The following is a 7,892-nucleotide window of genomic DNA, read 5'->3' on the forward strand; positions in this document are numbered from 1 at the left end:
CCCTACCGAACCCTTCCTAACCCTACCTACCCCTACCTAACCCTACCCCTACCTAACCCTACCTAACCCTACCCCTACCTAACCATACCCCTACCTACCCCTACCTACCCCCCTACCTACCCCTACCTAACCCCTACTACCCTACCCCTACCCTAACCTTACCTACCTACCCTTTACAATTAATCCTACCTAACCCTACCTAACCCTACCTACCCCTACCTACCCTACCGGCTACCCATGTCATTTCTTCTGTGAGCTGCTCCATACCAAAACCAGTTGAGAGCTGTGTGCCATTTGCTGCCTGCAGAAACTAGGCTGTGTGTGCTTGAGCACGTTAATGTATTTCACTGCTTTGTGACTGTGTAGGCTACACTGTGCATGATTTCTCTATTGTACTACATAACTGATGAGTGGTGTACCTCTACGACACTATTTTCATATGCATCGGGTGAGGATTTAACCCTCCTGTTGTGTTCCAGTCGAATTGGACCGATTTACAAGTTTTCTCTCTGAAAAAGTGTAGTTCATTTTAATCTGATTGTCATCAGGTTCCATGTCTTTGTTCACACAGGGCATCTGAGGCTGTATTCACGATCCCGGATCCGGGATGGGTAGTATCAAGAGGTGATATATATATAGTGTGGTGATATATAGTGTGGTGATATATAGTGTGGTGATATATATAGTGTGGTGATATATATAGTGTGGTGATATATATAGTGTGGTGATATATATAGTGTGGTGATATATAGTGTGGTGATAAATAGTGTGGTGATATATATAGTGTGGTGATATATAGTGTGGTGATATATATATATAGTATGGTGATATATATGTAGTGTGGTGATATATATAGTGTGGTGAGTGTATATATAGTGTGGTGATATATAGTGTGGTGATATATAGTATGTGATATATATAGTATGGTGATATATAGTATGGTGATATATAGTGTGGTGATATATAGTGTGGTGATATATATAGTATGGTGATATAGTGGTGATATATAGTGTGGTGATATATAGTGTGGTGATATATATAGTGTGGTGATATATAGTGTGGTGATATAGATAGTGTGGTGATATAGATAGTGTGGTGATATAGATAGTGTGGTGATAGATATAGTGTGGTGATATATATTGTGTGGTGATAGATATATAGTGTGGTGATATGGTAGTGTGGTGATATATATAGTGTGGTGATATATATAGTGTGGTGATATATATAGTGTGGTGATATATATAGTATGTGATATATGTATATATATAGTGTGATATAGATAGTGTGGTGTGTTGTGATATAAAGTATGGTGATATATAGTATGGTGATATATAGTGTGGTGATATATAGTGTGGTGATATATAGTGTGGTGATATATAGTGATATATGGTGGATATATATAGTGTGGTGATATATATATATATATATATATAGTATGGTGATATATAGTGTGGTGATCAAATCAAATTTATTTATATAGCCCTTCGTACATCAGCTGATATTTCAAAGTGTTGTACAGAAACCCAGCCTAAAAGCCCAAACAGCAAGCAATGCAGGTGTAGAAGCATGGTGGTTAGGAAAAACTCCCTAGAAAGGCCAAAACCTAGGAATAAACCTAGAGAGGAACCTGGCTATGTGGGGTGGCCAGTCCTCTTCTGGCTGTGCCGGGTAGAGATTATAACAGAACATGGCCAAGATGTTCAAATGTTCATAAATGACCAGCATGGTCAAATAATAATAAGGCAGAACAGTTGAAACTGGAGCAGCAGCACGGCCAGGTGGACTGGGGACAGCAAGGAGTCATCATGTCAGGTAGTCCTGGGGCATGGTCCTAGGGCTCAGGTCCTCCGAGAGAGAGAAAGAAAGAGAATTAGAGAGAGCATATGTGGGGTGGCCAGTCCTCTTCCGGCTGTGCCGGGTGGAGATTATAACAGAACATGGCCAAGATGTTCAAATGTTCATAAATGACCAGCATGGTCAAATAATAATATTTCAGGTCCTCCGAGAGAGAGAAGGAGGGAATGAGAGAACGCACACTTAGATTCACACAGGACACCGAATTGGACAGGAGAAGTACTCCAGATATAACAAACTGACCCCAGCCCCCGACACATAAACTACTGCAGCATAAATACTGGAGGTTGAGACAGGAGGGGTCAGTTATATAGTGTGGTGATATATAGTATGGTGATATATATAGTATGGTGATATATATAGTATGGTGATATATATAGTATGGTGATATATATAGTATGGTGATATATATAGTATGGTGATGTATAGTGTGGTGATATATATAGTATGGTGATATATATATAGTATGGTGATATATATATAGTATGGTGATATATATATTATGGTGATATATAGTATGGTTATATAGTATGGTTATATAGTATGGTTATATAGTATGATTAGGTGATTTAGTTAATTCAAACAGGTGCCATTAATACAGGTCACGAGTGGAGGACAGAGGAGCCTCTTAAAGAAGAAGTTACAGGTCTGTGAGAGCCAGAAATTTTGCTTGTTAGTAGGTGACAAAATACTTATTTTACACCATAATTTGCACATAAATTCATTAAAAAATCCTACAATGTGATTTTTCTGGATTTTTTTTCTCATTTTGTCTGTCATAGTTGACGTGTACCTATGATGAAAATTACAGGCCTCTCATCTTTTTAGGTGGGACAACTTGCACAATTGGTGGCTGACTAAATACTTTTTTGCCCCACTGTATAGTGTGGTGGGATATAGTATGGTGATATATAGTATGTTGAGGTCACCCTGCTTGAGACTTAAAGTAATATTGCCCTTGCTCAACCAAGACCATGGTTATGGTAGAGTGATTGGTTAGTAAGAACACTGCTTTATATGAGACCATGGTTATGGTAGAGTGATTGGTTAGTAAACACTGCTTTATACTGAGACCATGGTTATGGTAGAGTGATTGGTTAGTAAGAACACTGCTTTATACTGAGACCATGGTTATGGTAGAGTGATTGGTTAGTAAGAACACTGCTTTATACTGAGACCATGGTTATGGTAGAGTGATTGGTTGTAAGAACACTGCTTTATACTGAGACCATGGTTATGGTAGAGTGATTGGTTAGTAAGAACACTGCTTCGTGAGTGTGAAGTGTTGTTGTACAGAGGTCCCTGGGTACATGTCCAGAGCCAGACAGGGACAGAACTCACTCTGTTCCACAAAGTTCTGTGGAAGATTTGCTAACAGAGGAGAGTGGTTATGTATCTAAGTACAAATTTAACCATCAGAATAATGTTTATTTGTGTTCCTTACTCCTTACTTACACATCCCATCATTGACATAGTCAAAGCCAGACCTTCTTGCTGGTTGACTAGAGTGGAAATCTATAGTATTGTATGGTTGACCTGGGATAGAGCTGAAATGTGGCCCGATGTCGTGTTGCCTTTGTACCAAACACCCTTACAGTCATAAACCTTTTCCCCATGTAATCGCCTCGACCTCAGTCTGGTGTTCGCTAACAGTATCTGAAGAGTCTGTATACCCAGTGGTGTATAGTACAGTAGAGCACAGCAGAGTACAGTAGAGCACAGCAGAGTACAGCAGAGTACAGTAGAGCACAGCAGGCCGTATAGTAGGAGAAGAAGAGGCCCTTTGGGTTCATTGAAATACATATTCATAATATTTCTGTTAACAATTTAATCTTTCACCCAGATTAGTGTTCAATTTAATCTGCACCCAGATTAGTGTTCAATGTGATAGAACAAAACTCAGTACAGCACATGAATTAGAAAATGTTGTTACAAATTTGAGCCACGAGATGGTGGTAGATTATAAGTTTAAATAGCATGGACCTTTGATTTGTCTCTGGATAGAAATTGCCCTTGGGCACAGATCTAGGATCAGTTTACTCTCACCAAATCCTAACCTTTACCATTAGCAGTACAAACACAAACCAGACCTAAGATCAGTGCAAAGGAGCCACTTCATCTTACCCCTGTAATTATATGACTCCTAACTTATATATACTGAGTGTACCAAACATTAGAAACACCTTCCTAATATTGAGTTGCACCCCGCCTTTTGCCATCAGAACAGCCTCAATTCGTTGGGGCATGGACTCTACAAGGTGTTTGAAAGCGTTCCCCAGGGATGCTGGCCCATGTTGACTCCAATGCTTCCAACAGTTGTGCCAAGTTGGCTGGATTTTCTTTGGGTGGTGGACCATTCATGATACACACAGGAAACTGTTGAGTGTGAAAAACCCCAGCAGCATTGCAGTTCTTGACACAAACCGGTGCACCTGGCACCTACTACCCCTTTCAAAGGCACTTAAATATTTTGTCTTGCCCATTCACCCTCTGAATGGCACACATACACAATCCATGCCTCAATTGTCTCAAGGCTTAAAAATCCTTCTTTAACCTGTCCGCTCCCCTTCATCTACACTGCAGTGGATTTAACAAGTGACATCATTAAGGGATCATAGCTTTCACCTGGATTCACCTGGTCAGTCTTTGTCATGGAAAGAACAGGTGTTCATAATGTTTTGTTTACTCGGTGTATAAACACAACATAGGTATTTATGTAAAACAAGTGAATTTACTGTATGTCCATGGTCTTATACTTCAGCGGGTGCCGGTGGTGCGTGTGTTCAGTGCCGTGACGGGGAGACCCTCTCAGTCTTGGGCACTGTGTTTCTCCTGAGTACGTCTGTGGCCAGGCTCATGACCCTGGTGTCCCAGCAGTGTGGGCTTCCCGTCAGCTCCTTCAGACTGAGCTCTCCCACCGGCCTGCAACTCTACGACTGCAACCGGCTGCACGACTACGCCATTGACCTGGGTATGGCCTTCCTTGTGCAGTAGATCAATGGTCCTCTGGCTCAACACCTTATGGATGTAACACAGAGACAAATGGACTGTATGGAACACATTCTTGGTTCATGGCAACCAGGAGGACAACCTGCATGTGTCTCTGTCTCCCAGGGGCTACTCTACGGTTGGACACCTGGGATGGGTGGGCGGAGTTCCTCAGAGGCTGCTTCCTGGGACACAGACTGACCGTCCAATGACACCTGTCTAGGGAGAGACCTGTGATGAGGTCAGAATACACATCTACACACTGAACTGTATGATAGACTTACTATCAACAGTGATGGTACTGAACCTTTATATAGCTTACCATGATGGTACTGAACCTTTATATAGCTTACAATGATAGTACTGAGCCTTTATATAGCTTACAATGATTGTACTGACCCTGTATATAGCTTACAATGATAGCACTGACCCTGTATATAGCTTATATTCTCGTGTATTCTCGTGCGTGTCATTGAGCCGGTGGGGGTTCACCCTTACCGTGAGTGGTGCCACCAGACGGCCCACCCCGACGTCGCCAAGTGTCCCGCTGTCGCCTCTTTATCGCCAACAGCGTTCTGACCCTTACCTGTCGGGATCCCCAGGGTCATGACCCCCTGAGGATCGCCCTTCAGTAGGGCCACAGGGAGTGTGTGCGTCACCTGGCCACCAAGCTGTGCTCTGTGGTGGTCCTCCCAGGTATGGCCCTGCCCATGCGGACATACCTCCAGATAAAGGGCTGGGTGAGGCTGGGGCAGAGGAGGGCAGCATCCAGGCACTGCATGGGCCTCAACAGGGCTCCGTTCAGGACCAGGGTAGGCGACATGGTCCTGGTGGACGGCTTCACCCTCCCCAAGATGTCCTCCAAGCCCAGGAGGGGTGAGGCCAAGGCGGGTATCAGGGTGATGTCCACAGCCTCTCGACGTTTGACCCCCATCAACTGCCCATCTCATGTATCCTGCCCGCTCTGCGCCCTGGCATCCCAGGATAAACCTCTTCAACTACCGAAGCTCCACCCTGTGGCCACGAGTGATGAAAGAGAGAAGAAGAGGGGATGTGGAGGGCATATTTACCCAATAAACTAAAGTAACAAATGATAAAACAGTTGAACTTGTCCGGTGGCCATTTGATTAATTGTTCAGCAGTCTTATGACTTGGGGTTAGAAGCTGTTATAGCTTTACCCTAACAAGTCCTGAAACAAATCATGAGCCAACTATCATGCTTAGAAGGTATATCGTGTCAGTCTTATTGGTTCACCCTAACAAGTTGTTTCAGTATGGGGAGAGGATAGAATGTAAGGGCGCTTCCTTAATGTATTGAGGCCATTACATATACAGTATTTCACAATGCTAGGACACAGATTTGGTCTCCTAACCTCTTGTTCTGGTTGATTGACTCTCTAACAGTGCCTTCACACAGAGACCATGGTTGCAGCAGCTGAATGTATGTATTGAGGCGCGGACTCTCCTAACCTTGTTCCAGGAGGAGTGCTCAGCACATTGGGTAGACACCAGGATCCTGGTCATCAGGCAGATTAAACTGAAACAAGGAGGGACAACCTGGAATTGTCCAAAAAGGAACTCTTATTTGAGTTTTTATTTTTACAGTGAACAAGATGAGACTTTGGAACGGATGATGCCTGAAACAATGCGGACGACTTAGAATTTTGTTCCTTTGGATGATGCTTATAGATATAGTCAGTACTGTGTTTGATTTGTGTGCAGAAAGTTTACAACGGCAGGCAGTGGATTCTCAGTCATTCCTATTCTCAAGTAACAAAAAACGTATCATATTTCACTGGCTATTTGTAGTAGCCAAATGTGAATGGAATTTATTATTCTAGAATCATTCAGTTGAGAATCATTCAGTTGACTGAATGTGACTATGTGGTTGTGCTGTATGTGATTGTACTGAATGTGGTTGTACTGTACGTGATTGTAAGTGTTTGACATGGGTCTAATTGAGGCTCCAACCCCCCCCCCCCCCCCACACGCACACACACACACACTTAACACTATTTTTTTGTCCATAGAAACCCTCACTTGCTGATGAAGACTTGTAGTGGTTGAAATCAATGTAAAATACAGTATGAACACTGCTGCCTTAAAACTCTTTTATTAAGATGTGGATCATTATTGCTCATTTAAATGAGTCTGTGCAGTGTCAAAATAATACATACTGTATTTCCAGAGTATTTGACAAACTCTTTATTTACGTTACAAAACTGACAACTACTGTAATGATGTGTTGGCACAGCATGTGTCATCATTCCCCTGCAGTGTGTGGATTTACACAGCAACATAGCAGACAGCTTAAATAGTTTATTTTTATTTAACAGTTAAGAAAGATAGTAAATAAGAATTTGTTTTTTTCACTAGACAAGTCAGTTAAGAACAAATTCTTATTTACAATGATGGCCAAACCCTTGACGGGAATTGAAACGCTGGGCCAATTATGCGGCACCCTATGGGACTCCCAATCACTTGGGAGTGGGAAGGATACCAAATCCAATATCACACACTTCTTCCTTAGTATTCTGAGAACTGTCAGATAGCTGTGAGAGCTATGAGTGGATCGTGGACCCATGCATAAATGATAACTTTGCTGTAACTCAGTGGGGCAAGTAGAACGTCCGGGTTAGTGTATGTGCATTATCTTGTCAGTTGATAGTCTTTGTCTCAAAGCCTTTCCATTTCTGGGGTATTGAAGAAGCTTCTGATCTCAACCTTCTTGACAGGTACAAAACACTTGGTTAGTGTATGTGTCTTATCCAATGGGTTGTCAGGTGAACGTTGAAGATGCTTCTTGGAGGTGAACTAATGATGTCATTGAATCGCTGTCATTGAGTTGCTCACTGGACAAGACAATTATTCACTGAAAATGAAATCTGTCTTTCATTTCACTTATGTTGATACTTGATTGGCTATTTGCTGTCTTTTGAAAATATAAAAATAAATATAACTGTTTTATGAAGCACTTGTAGACATTCATTGTTTTCAAAATCATATTTTCAGCAAAACAGATACATATGTTTACAATATGACATCAAATA

The 7,892-nt window shown here is 41.9% G+C and overlaps 1 pseudogene; it reads left to right on the plus strand.

The window, feature by feature from the left end:
- LOC135525062 (protein ANKUB1-like) overlaps positions 1-5,924 on the plus strand; it is a 12,770-nt pseudogene extending 6,846 nt beyond the window's left edge.
- Positions 5,925-7,892: the final 1,968 nt, after the last annotated feature.

Source organism: Oncorhynchus masou, chromosome 31 (genome assembly GCF_036934945.1).
Source record: "Oncorhynchus masou masou isolate Uvic2021 chromosome 31, UVic_Omas_1.1, whole genome shotgun sequence".
Taxonomy (NCBI): domain Eukaryota; kingdom Metazoa; phylum Chordata; class Actinopteri; order Salmoniformes; family Salmonidae; genus Oncorhynchus; species Oncorhynchus masou.